This window comes from Podarcis erhardii (assembly GCF_964252035.2).
Source record: "Podarcis erhardii genome assembly, chromosome: 16".
NCBI classification, from domain to species: Eukaryota; Metazoa; Chordata; class Lepidosauria; order Squamata; family Lacertidae; genus Podarcis; species Podarcis erhardii.
In genome coordinates, this window is record NC_138514.1 from 11,268,190 (window position 1) to 11,281,959 (window position 13,770).

Genomic DNA, 13,770 nt, shown 5'->3' on the forward strand with positions numbered 1-13,770 from the left:
AATGAACCGTATTCTCCAGGTTCCAAGATTTCTTGGGGGTTTTTGAGAAAAAGGTTATTTTCTAGCATTTTTAGAACCTGAGATACCTGGAAAAATGTACAGACACAACTCTTCTCCATTTTAAATGAGAAATTAACCCACAACACCCTTTTGGTGTTTCAGTTTGTTGCCCCTTGAGAAAATTTGCTGCACACATACCCATATTTGGGGGTAGAAAATAAGGTGGCAGTTGGGGGGGAGAGATATAACCCTACCCCCACCCCTTTGGCATTAGTCTTGTCCACATCTGGTCTGAGAAATGCAAACTTTCCTTTTCAAAAATACAGTTTTCTAGATTTCTATATTTTTTATTGAATTCATTGTGAGCTAGCAGCTGCTTCTGTGCCCTATGGGTCTTATTGGGAGTTGCCAACTGTCTGGGATCATGCCAGCCTGCTCTGATGCCTTTTAATGCCTTGGTCTGCAGAAACCTTTTCACAGTATGCAGGTAAACACTGTCTCCTCCTGTTCTCTAGGTGGAGCGGCTGTTCAAGACACACAGGGCAATAAAAAGATGGCAACCACCTTGTTTTTAAGAGGACAATGAATGTTGAACGCAGTGTAGCAACAGCATCTTGAGGGTTTGCAAAAAATAACCCCAGGGCAACTCGTAAAAGATGTTTATGCTGAAATAGTCCTTTTAATATACAGTGGTACCTCAGGTTACAGACGCTTCAGGTTACAGACACTTCAGGTTACAGACTCCGCTAACCCAGAAATAGTACCTCGGGTTAAGAACTGTGCTTCAGGATGAGAACAGAAATCGTGCTCCGACGGCGTGGTGGCAGCAGGAGGCCCCATTAGCTAAAGTGGTGCTTCAGGTTAAGAACGGACCTCCGGAACGAATTAAATACTTAACCCGAGGTACCACTGTACAGTCATACCTCGGGTTGAAGTAGCTTCGGGATGAATATTTTCGGGTTGCACTCTGCAGTGACCCGGAAGTAATGGAGTGTGTTACTTCCAGGTTTCGCTGCTCGCGCATGCACAGACACTAAAAATGATGGCATGCACATGCGCGGAAGTGGTGAAATGCGACCTGCGCATGCTGCAGCCGCGTCTTACAGTTTACTTCAGGATGCGAATGGGGCTCCGGAACGGATCGTATCCAGAGGTACCACTGTATTGAAAAGTTGCTCATATAGTCCCAACGCCCTGCAATGCAGGAATCTCAACTAGATTGTATGACAGATGGCCATCCAACTTCTGCTTGAAAACCTCCAAGGAAGGAGAGTCTGTTGCCTCTCGTGGAAGTCCCTTCCACTGTTGAACAGCTCTAACCACCGGAAGGTTCTTCCTGATACTTAGTCGGAATCTCCTTTCCTGTAAGTTGAATCCATTGGTTCGGGTCCTGCCTCTGGAGCAGGTGAGAACATGCTTGCTCCACCTTCCATGCGACAATCTTTTAGATACAGTTGTGCCTTGGATCCCAAACGCCTTGGAACTTGGATGTTTTGGCTCCTGAGCTCCTCAATTATGCTTGTTCCGGTTTGCAAAGGTTATTTTGGAACCCGAACATGCAACAGGGCTTCCGTGGCTTCCGATTGGCTGCAGGAGCTTCCTGGTGTCCCCTTTTATCCCTCTTAAAAGAATAAAGACACAAGAGTCTTTCCTTAAAAGTAACAAGAAGCTTACTCACATTTCAGTTCACGGTTTGATCCCTGAAAGGCAGGCTTTACTTAGTAGTTACATAACAATCTGCGAGTTTATCTCACATGGAGATTGAGCTCATGTGCTGCTGGCTGAGAGCCGGCAGACAGCAAAATTATATTAAGAGAACAAAATGGCTGCAAGAGAGCAGCATGGCAGCAAGAGAGGGCAAGAGAGAGAGAATGGCTGCGTGACTCGGCTCTTGTAAGGAGTCAGCCAGGGCCATGCCCATCTCCCAGATCACATGCAGGCGGAGGATGCTCCAAACCAGTGGAACAGGAAGTTACACGGACTGGAGTAACACCCCCCCTTCTTGTGCCCGCTTTAGGGAAATAAGGAATGTTGCATTTGACTGTTCCAATGGATTACATCCCACAAGACATAGATAGCTTTGTCTGCTCTTGCATCCAGTCCCCCCACTGAACTGTGACCTCCCAGGAGTGCACAACACTAAGCTTGAGGAATACATAATTTGACTTGGGACAAATCAACACTCGTGGTTTATAACATTAAAAATGTGTTGTTAAAATGTGACACCAGAGGGAGCTGCAGAACAGCGAGCAGCTGGTAAAAGGGAAACCGCCATTAAACATTATAGAACATTATATTTAATAACGTTTGGAAGATCAATGTAGATCCAGCCCTGGTATAAGCAATGCTGGCTTTTTTGGGGGGGTGGGGTGACTTTAGGCTGGCAGCATCCACCCCCCCCCAAAAAAAACCCAGAGACAAGTCATGCACCAGAGACGAATGGCTGATGAAGATGATGGACTATGCCTAGGTCAGGGGTCTGCAACCCGCGGCTCCGGAGCCACATGTGGCTCTTTTACACCTTTGCCGCGGCTCCGGGGCGGATACTAGCGAGGGGAGGAGGCGCATTGTGCGCCCCGACACTCCCCACTGTGGCGGGCGCTGTACTGGCTGTGACGTCGTATGGGGCCGGTGCGTGCATTAGTCACGCACCGTCCCGACGTCACCTTCCCGCCCGCTACATTGTAAGGGGCATGTACGCTGGTCACTGTTTTGAAGGGGAGTGAAGAACACACACACACAAAAAGGTAACTTGTTAATTTAACGTTTATTTCTATGAGGAGGAGTAATTCTGAGGGGTTAAACAAAAAAATAATTTAAAAAGTGACAAAAAAGTTATTTTTATAATGACGAGTTTTGCGGCTCCCAGTTTTTTTTTTTCTTCGGAAACGGGTCCAAGTAGCTCTTTTTTTCTTAAAGGTTGCAGACCCCTGGCCTAGGTGGTGAAATTGACCGGAAAAATCAGAAACCAGGAAGAGAAGAACTTTAAGAAGGAATGGGAAAGATTTATAATATGTTTAAGAGAACACTGTAAACAACTGAAAACTTTGGAAGGATTTGAATAATGCTCATAATGTATTAGAGATTATGGTAAAAATGGATTATTATTTTTTTTTTAAAAAAAATAGAAATAATAAGAGAAGCAGTTGGAAAAAGATTGATAATGGTAACCATGGAAGGGCAGAGGGAAGTAGAAGGATTCGGAGAATCCTAAATGATGATGTTGATGCTTAATGTTTGAATTTTAATTGGCAATGTAAAGTAAAGGTAAAGGGAACCCTGACCATTAGGTTCAGTCGTGACCGACTCTGGGGTTGCGGTGCTCATCTTGCTTTATTGGCTGAGGGAGCTGGTGTACAGCTTCCAGGTCATGTGGCCAGCATGACTAAGCTGCTTCTGGTGAACCAGAGCAGCACACGGAAACGCCGTTTACTTTCCCGCCGGAGCGGTACCTATTTATCTACTTGCACTTTGACGTGCACGTTGATTTCGAACTGCTAGGTTGGCAGGAGCAGGGACTGAGCAACGGGAGCTCACCCCGTCGTGGGGATTCGAACCGCCGACCTTCTGATTGGCAAGTCCTAGGCTCTGTGGTTTAACCCACAGCGCCACCTACGTCCCAATTGGCAATGGAAGACTTAATAAAAAAAGATTTGACTTAATAAAAAAAGATTTGACATGATCCTAGAAAAGAAAAGAAAAAAGAGAGACAAGACATGCAAACTTGCAATTCCTCTTTGGCTGCCTCTGATCTTCAGCTGCACAAAGTGACAATCGTGGCAGTGGGTCTTCCGTGGGTCTTGGCACCCTGGCAAATGCCCAGCCTTGCCATTCTCTGGATATAAGGCAGCTTCCGTGGGAGCTGCAGGTTAAGCTTCATGCTCCTTCCAGCATCACTTCCGTGTCCTTTGCAAAGCCATCTACTGTCCTGGCAGAACTATAAATACGCGAGTCTCTCTGGCTATGTTCTGATCACCCCATTGTACTTATTTCAAGAACAGTCATACCTCGGGTTGAATATGCTTCATGTTGAGTGCGTTTGAGTTGCGCTTCGCGGCAACCCGGAAGTAACAGAGCGTGTTACTTCCGGGTTTCGCTGCTCGTGCAAGTGCAGACGCTCAAAATGACGTCACACACATGCGCAGAAGTGGTGAAAAGCGACACGCGCGTGCACAGACGTGCCGTCACTAGTTCCGTTTGCTTCTGGATGCGAACGGGGCTCCAGAACGGATCCCGTTCGCATCCCGAGGTACCACTGTGGTAAAATCTCATACCAGAAGCAGCCCTACATCTTAAAATGTGATTGTAATTAAAGGAGCACTTCATCCCCACGAAAGAAATGCAACCACCAAATGTATTTGTTGAAACGAAGTACAAGCGCTTCCTTTGTGGCCCTCTTTTGCAGAAAAGTACAACCTTCCCTTGTTTCCCAGCCCCATTTGACACATCATTATCCCTCTGCCATCTCTAGCCAAAACAGTCTGTAATAAAAGGGAATTAAGAATGATTACCGAGGAGTCACACTGCTTCTCGGCTGCCAAATTGTTTCTTACAAATTACAATGTATTATTTTGTTTTCTCACTGAAGTATTTTTATTAGGTCGGGCTCTTGACAATTTTGTCATTTGCTGGATTGGCCAGCACCCCCCACCCCACCCCGCCAACTTCATCTTTGCTCATTTCTCTCCTGCCCCACACCCCTCAAAGACGGGTCTGTACTCTATTGGAACAAATCTAGAAAGACCCCTTTGCGAAATGACTCCACAGAGACTTTGGCTCCTATTTGCACTATGCATTTAAAACAGTATCAGGCCACTTTAAACCATCATGGTTTCCCCCAAAGCATCCTTGGAAGGGGCTGAGAGCTGTTAGGAGACCCCTGTTCCCCTCACAGAGCAACAATTTCCAGAATTCCTTGGGAAAAGGGGTTTATAGTTTAACCGCTCTGAGAATTGAAGCTCTGTGAATAGGGGTTTCCTAACCACTATGGGTTAATCCTGGGACCAGGTGGCCCTGGGACGCGGGTGGTGCTGTGGTGTAAACCACAGAACCTAGGACTTGCTGATCAGAAGGTTGGCGGTTCGAAACCCCACAATGGGGTGAGCTCCCGTTGTTCGGTCCCAGCTCCTGCCAACCTAGCAGTTCGACAGTACGTCAAAGTGCAAGTAGATAAATAGGTATCACTCCAGCGGGAAGGTAAACGGTGCAGTGCTTTGGTTTCGCCAGAAGCGGCTTAGTCATGCTGGCCACATGACCCGGAAAAACTGCGGACAAACGTTGGCTCCCTTGGCCAGTAAAGCAAGATGAGTGCCACAACCCCAGAGTCGTTTGCGACTGGACTTAACTGTCAGGGGTCCTTTACCTTTTAACCACTTTTAGCACCGTTAACACATTACAGTTCCAAATATCCTTTGGTGGAAGCCATGGCTATTAAAGTCAGATGAAAGTGCTTTAAATGTGAGGTGCTCCAAACTAGGATGGAAATGTGACTTTTTTCTGGTCCATATTGCAATATGCTCAGCCACAAATCCATTCCATCTTGTCTCTACATTGAGATTTAAAAAGGAAAACCTAAGGCTCATCTGCACTGACCTTGGCTGTGGATCAGAAGCTCATTGCATTTAAATTAAATAGGCATTGTCTACATATTGTTGGCCTCAATCAGCACTCACCTCACTTCTTTTCAACAGTAAATTTGGATTTCTCCTGCTGTAAACATACCCATAAACAGGCAGCGTTGTATAACCCCTGAACAATTTTTCAGGTGTGAACATATCAGTATGAATGCTCAGTAAGGACTCCATCCGGAAGGTCTGTGTGTATTTTATTGGTGTTGTTTAAAGGCTATTATGGTAAACCGTCTTAAAATCATTTGTGGTGAAAGGTGGTAGTAAACTCTGTCAGGTTTTGCATCCCTGTTGCCTTCAGAAAATCAGTTGGTTGTATCCAGTGTTATAGAGTGGTACCTCAGGTTAAGTACTTAATTCGTTCCAGAGGTCCTTACTTAACCTGAGACTGTTCTTAACCTGAAGCACCACTTTAGCTAATGGTGCCTCCTGCTGCCGCCGCGCCGCCGGAGCACAATTTCTGTTCTCATCCTGAAGCAAAGTTCTTAACCTCAAGCACTATTTCTGGGTTAGTGGAGTCTGTAACCTGAAGCGTATGTAACCTGAAGCGTATGTAACCCGAGGTACCACTGTACTAAGATCTGACTGACTTCAGTGAAGGGACATGATTCATTTAGGTCCATGAATGTCAGTGGGTCTAAATTGAGTAAAATGTAATCAATTAAGAACATGGTTTGATTTCCTGTCTGAATAAGAGGAAGCCTCGAATGAAAATACCTTTGAACCTTTGTGGCATTGCACCATGCTTGAGAAAGCACAAAGAGTGGGCACATGATACAGCCAGCTTGGTGAAGCTAACCAGGCCTTGCTCTGGTCAGTGTCTGAATGGCACCAAGCACAATTGCATGTATGCCACCTCAGGTTCTGTGATGGAAGGAAGGCAGACTAAATAAAGTAAATTACAGAAGAATGTTGGTCATGGAGAAAGACCTTGCCTGGATAATATAGTGCTATATTTGTTTTTGGGTGATGTAGGCACACACTGGTCATAGTTGGCAACCTCTTGGAACAGATATTCCATTCTGTGCATGAGAGAAGGGAAAATATAGCTTTGAAGATGACATTTGCCATCTGCAGTTTCGCTAAGTAAACGTATTTTTAAATCCGCTGTCTGATTAATGGGGGGCGGGGAAGGATCTTTTCAGTTAAGCAAGAGGCTTTAAACCAATTAAACAAAGCAGCCCTTATTAAGAGCGCTAAGGCTGCAAAATGGGCTGGCACCAGATGTCTGTGTCACTGGGAACCTGCCACGACCCACACAGCCCAGAGATGGGGGTCACTGCTCTGGAGCTGCCTCTTCTCTGTTGCGGCCTGTTCAGCTGGTTTTTTTTAAAAATTAATTAATTAATTAATTAGGCTTTTCAAATTACAGCTCTACAATTGCATATCCAACATACAACCTAAAAACAAGATTCCAAAGAATCTCCTGGACTTCCTTCCTTCCCTTTGTGGGTCCTATTGTTAGTCATTTCCTCCTGCATCTTTTATATTAATCCAAATCTTTCACAACTCCATTATATCCAAAATTCACCTTTAAACTGCAAGTGTCATTCCAATCCTACTAATGATTTTAACTGTTTACAATGGTTTTTAAGATAAAGTATAAAATTTCCCCATTCTTTATTAAGAAATTTGTCTTCCTGATTTCTTATTCTTCCTGTCATTTTTTGCCATTTTGGCATAACCCATCAACTTGATCTGCCATTCTTATCTGGTAGGGGCTTTATCTTCTTTCGATCTCTGGGCCCATAACATCTGCGCAGCCGTGGTCGCATGCATAAATAGCATTTTCTGCTCCCTTGGGATGATTTTGGCACCTAAAATTCCTAAAAGAAAAGCTTCAGGCTTATAAAGAAAAAGTTATTTTAAACATTTTTTTCAGTTCGTTATATATCATTTCCCAAAATCCTTTTACTACCTGTTCTTTCTGAGTGTGCAAGCTGCAACCATTTTGAGAAAATGGAAGGGCACCCTCGGTTTGCTTTGCACTTCCCCTCTGCGTGGTTGTTTGGATAGGGCAAGTAAATTGGCCCCCACTCAATATCACTTTGAAGGCAATGTACCTCTGCATACTTGTTGCTGAGAACTGGGAGCTGTTGCAGTCGGGTCCTTCTTGTTGGCTGCCCCTAGACATTTGGTTGGCTGCTGTGAGAACAAGATCCTGGCGCAGACGGGCAATTCTTACATTCTTATACCTTGCCCAAGATCTCCCCCAAAACCTGAAGCTGGCACTGCCTGCAAATGAAGGCGATGCTCATTTGAGAGTCGGTTCCGTCAACTCTGCAGGACTGACTTCCGAATAAACACGCCTAGGGACTGGGGGTTGCGTTGCGTGTGTGTCAGCATGACAGCGGAGTAGGAAATGGCATGGAAACCAGAGGAGAGTAATTTGAAATCCTGCAGAGACAGAGCCCTTTCCGGGGAATTGCATCACTGGCACTGTGGCACAGAGAAGTTTGTTCTGCAATTGCCTGCTACGTTGGTGGCCCAGGCATCAACAGGGTGAGTCAAGCCAACACCCCTCACCAAAACATTTATTTTACTTCTTGTGGAGCTCGGAAAGGAGATGCTCCCTTGGCCTGAGTTTCCCATGCGATCCCTTCTCCTGGCTCCTTTCCATTTGACCAGAATTCTTGACTAGTGAAAGCATGCTGGGTTAGGAGGGAGGAAAAGTAGGAAGGATTATGTAGTAAACATGGCTTTGGGGAAAACAGTCCCCCCCCACAAACTCTTCCCCTGGGCACTCTTTGCCACCACTTGACCAAAATCTCTGGTCGATTGAAAGACTGTTGGGGAAGAGCTTCAGAGAAAAATCAGCAGTGGGTGCAAGGGTTAAGCAGCCTTTGCATATTCTGTCCTCCCTACTGCTGCTTCACACCTTTTCAAATAAGCACTGGTTTGGGAATCCTGTGTTTACCCCACTAAACATTGCAGTTCTGCCCCTAGATAACTTCAGTTTCCGGAATACCTTTCCAACGAGCCACAGTGCTGATGAAACCAGTTTCAAAAGGTATTCTGCAGAGAGTTACCCCATGACCACTGTGTTAAACATCAGCTTCGTTGGACTGGTTATGTTGTGCGGATGCCTGATTATCGTTTTCCAAAGCGAGTACTCCATTTGGAACTTAAAAATGGCGAGCGTAATGCTGGTGGTCAACAAAAGAGGTTTAAAGACTCTCTCAAGGCAAATCTAAAAGAACATAGTGTAAGCACTAGCAACTGGGAAACACTGGCCTGCGAGTGCTCCAACTGGAGAATAGCCTTTACCAAAGGTGTCATAGACTTTGCAGATGCTCAAACTCAGGACAAAAGGGAGAAATGTGCTAAGAGGAAGGCATGCTTGGCAAACCCACACCGTGATCAACTCCTACCCGGAAACCAATGTCCCTGCTGTGGAAGGACGTGTAGATCCAGAATTGGCCTCCACAGTCACTTACGGACTCACTGTTAAAACCGTGTTCATGGAAGAGAATCTTGGCTACATGTGATCGCCAAGGAAGAAGAAGAAGCAGAACAACGTGAGACTAGGCATGAAGGAGAACTTTATTTCAATTCAATTACCCATTTCCTCACTTTCTGACACAGCACATGAACTGAAATGTGCACTTCTCTGAATTTTGCAGTCCACTTCTCCAGCCAAGTACCGACTAAAAAAATGCATCCACCAGGATGAAGTATGTGTAGAAATGCATTATATTGTTTTAGGATTGGGGTTGGTTTGGATGAAACGTGTGGGTCCCCATGAAGCCGGTGATTGAGTATCTGTGAGATGATATTTTGTAGTAGAAGGGAACCATTGAACAGGCCAAACCAGTCTTTTTGTTCAGATAATGGCCCTAGCTCAGCCTTTAAGCATGACCAAGAATAGCCCCTGTTGCCATAGAGACAACTGGAAGAAGATGTTATTTCAGGAAGAAACTCCTTTCCATTGCTCTTACCTGGCTGGGTGTCACTAGGGATGGGGGAACAATTGGCCAGGAAACTAGTCTTTGTGTTAGTCTGGTCTGTGGATGGAAAGACACAAAAAGACTTCTTGCTCTCTGTGCTGAACCCAAAGCGATCGCTTTGGGGTTCCCCTGGAAGCCTAATGTTGAGCCTAGATCTGTTGGCGTGTTAATGCTGTGAACCCTTCCATTTTATATTGTGTGTGTGTGTGTGTGTGTGTGTGTGTATAAAAAACCATATATCCTAAAGACGCCACAGGCTGCATTGACCTTCATTCTAAGGAAACTGAACTCTGGGAACCTGCAGCCCTCCAGATGTTTTGGCCTGCAACTCCCATGATCCCTAGCTAACAGGACCAGTGGTCAGGGATGGTGGGAATAGTAGTCCAAAACATCTGGAGGGCCGAAGGTTGGGGATGCCTGATCTAGTATATTAGGGGAAATTGCTTTGCAAAAATGCACATGCTAGACAAAATTTCATTTTAAAATGTGTATTTTAAGGAGGAAAAATGCTGGTTAATTTTGATGAGGAGGTTTTGTGTTTAATGCAAATTGTAGTCAAAATGTGGAGAACTGACTCTGAAGTTGGGAAAATGAGAAACCGAAATGGACAGATTGGCCCATCCATCGCTACTTGAGGCCTGGATCACTGACTCTCTGCATCCTCCCTCTGTTTGCTGGCATACTCTACCCTTTCCACGACTGGCCTGTGTCATATGTAGCTAATCAGCGGTGCTGCGGAGAAGCAGGAATGATAAACTGTTTTTACTATTATTATTTTAAAAAATTCAATCAAGTTAGTGGAGAACATTGGAAACAGCTGTAGGACTGAGTCTTGGAGCTTACTTGAAGTGGAAGTGGGGTGGCTAAGGCATCTTTGAGCCCTCATTGATGGAGTCACTTGTGTCAGGCAGCCTGACAAAGAGAGAGCCTGCACTTTCTCAACAGTACAGAGGATGGCAGGACAATGTTCGGTTGATTTGAAATGTCCAGGAATTGTAGCAATGATCATTTTTCTTCTGGTCACAAACTGGCACTAAACACATGCAGACACAGCCTTTTAAGCAGAGAAACGGCTCATGAAACAGAGGGCTTGGTTGCAAATCAGGAAGAGACCAAGTTGCAAAGGAAGGTCCTGGTTTGAATCTTGCCTCCATCGTGACTCACAAGGTAGTTTGTTTACTTATTTAGCTATTTGTAGAAGTATTTCTGTACCTCCTTATGACAAAATGCCAGGGCAGTGCGTAACGTTGAAACAAGAAGCACCGTTTGAAAAGCAGAAACAGAAGCAAAACTGCAGGCGATCATTATCAAGGTGACCGGCTAATCAAAATATCATATCAAATCAATCTTTATTATGGTCCAGAGACCCAACAAATCATTACAAAGCAATGCACAATTCAGACGGCCTACCTCCAGGTTAAACAAGCATTTTGTTCAAAAGATAGGGATCATTGATTCTTGCAACCACCGATAAAAACTTCGCCACTGCTAATGTTCTAGCGTTTGTCCTGTCTTCCAATAGGAACCTGACATAGTGAGCCTCTGATTTTCCCGGGAAAGGTACCAGCAAGGGTAGTATCAGTTCAGCCCTGGCTTGCTCGTATTTTGCACAGTGCTGCAAAATATGTTTTATGGAATCGACGTCTTGAGCACACGAGCAAAGTCTGTCCTGGTAGGGAACTCCTCTCAACCTGCCACCCAGCACTGCAGAAGGAAAGATGTTTAGTCTGGCTTTGAAAAGCCTTCAATAATTCGGTACTGTCAGGTTTTTAATGTAAGATCTTAAGTTAAAGACATGCCCATATTGTAAAAAATAAACATCTGCAAAGGACAGTTGGCATAAAAACGGTATTCAAGGGATGTCAGAAAGTAAATAGTGAGGATGCCTGATAAATCTCTGCTGGAAGAGTGGGCTACAGCAGGGGTTCCCAATTGGTAAGCCACCCAGGGGGTCTGTGGCACCATTCATGTAACAAAAACTATAATTGAGGTATCAACATTTTCAAAAGTATGGGGTACATGGGTTGGCTTTTCAAAAACAGGGGGCCTGGAGTACTTGGGAGCCACTGTTGTACAGTGTGGGAGTGGTGGTTGAGGCCATTCGGGCATCTGTGACACAGGGAACAACTAATAGTGGATTCTCTCAGTGATGGAGTTGGGCTCAAGCAGTCCTTAAGATTCCCTGGGTCCAAGTTGTGGAGGGCTTTGTATATCAATGCATGGGCTCTGCCAGTGAACCTCCCCTGAAAAAAACAAAGAAGCCAAGGAACCCAAAGCAGTTAATGAAATGCATATGAAAATTGGTTAATGTAGGGGTAGCCAAAGTGGTGCCCTCCAGCTATTTAATGTTTGATGCATTGCAGTATTTTAATATTTTGTTGGAAGCTGCCCAGAGTGGCTGGGGAAGCCCAGCCAGATGGGGGGGGGGGATAAATAAATAAATAAATAAATAAATAAATAAATAAAATTATTATTATTATTATTATTATTATTATTATTATTATTATTATTGGCTAGCACCCATTAGGGCAGAAGGCAGGGAGGTGTTAGAGCCAAATGACAGGCAGAGCCACCCCCTGAGAGGTTATAAATAAGAAGGCTTGTAGGTGGTTATGGATATAACAGCAGCAGCAGCAGCAACAACAACAACTTGTTATTTATACCCCACCCATCTGGCTGGGTTTCCCCAGCCACTCTGGGCGGTTCCCAATAGAATATTAAAAACACAATAAATACATCAAACATTAAACATTAAAAAGTTCCCTAAACAGGGCTTCCTTCAGATGTTTTCTAAAAGTCAGGTAGTTGTTTATTTCCTTGATAGGCGGGTGTTCCATAGGGTGGGCGCCACTACTAAGAAGGCCCTCTGCCTGGTTCCCTCTAACCTCATTTCTCGCAAACTGCCAGAAGGCCCTCAGCACTGGACCTCAGTGTCTGGGCTGAACGATGGGGGTGGAGACTCTCCTTCAGGTATATATAGGTACATTGGTATAGGAACTCAGGAAGGATTTGTGAGAGCCGTGTGGTCTGAGCTGGGGGCAAACCAGCTTCGCCTCTTCACACTCTGTGCTTCTCAGTAGACTAAAGAGGAACAAAGGCTTGATTACCTAGTCCCTCCCATGGTGAGCTAAGCCTGGCAGGACAGCTTATTCTATGATCTTAACCCCTTCATACATTCATGTTGGTTATATGAGGCTGGTTAGCCCACACGGCTCCCACCATCCCTGACCGTTAGCCATGCAGGCTGGGACTGATGGAAGTTGGAGTCCACTGACATCCTGAGGGTACCACATTGTCTTCCCTTGATCTAGTCCCCATGTTGTCCTCTCTGGGACAGCAGTGGCTCTTCATGGTAGCAGATAAGAGCCCTTTCCCAGTCATGCAACTTGAGAACCCATAACTTGAGATGGCAGGGATTGAACTTTTGGCCTCATGTGAGGAAAACAAAGATGCTTTATGGGCCCCTTTATGGTCTTTTGACTTGGAGCCCTCCTTGTCCCTTGGCTCAGTAAACTCAGCAAATGCCCTCCCAAAAGACACACGACACTCTACAAGCTCTGCTTGATAGATTCATGGGCAACAGATTGACTAGTTACTGTCAACCTCGTTCCATTACACATATGTGTGTTGGGGGTTGTTTTTGTTACTATAGTATGCATTTTGTGTCTGTATATTGTAAACCGCCCTGTGATTCTCTGATAAAGGGCAATATAGAAATTTAATAAATAATAATACTAACCATATACCAGCAGATATGCAGCCATGCTGGCATTGACTTGGAAAATGTATGTTTGTGTGTAAAGCACTATAAAACAAAGTAAAAGGTAAAGGACCCCTGGACAGTTACGTCCAGTCAAAGGCAACCATGGGGTTGCGGCACTCATCTTGCTTTCAGGCCGAGGGAGCTGGCGTTTGTCCACAGACAGCTTTCCAGGTCATGTGGCCAGCATGACTAAATTGCTTCTGGCGCAATGGAACACCGTGACAGAAACCACAGCCCATGGAAACGCCACTCACCTTCCCACTGCAGTAGTACCTATTTATCTGCTTGCGCTGGTGTGCTTTTGAACTGCTAGGTAGGCAGGAGCTGGGACAGAACAATGGGAGCTCAGCCTGCCGTGGGGATTTGATCCACCGACCTTCTGATTGGCAAGCCCAAGAGGCTCAGTGGTTTAGACCGCAGCGCCACCCGATGC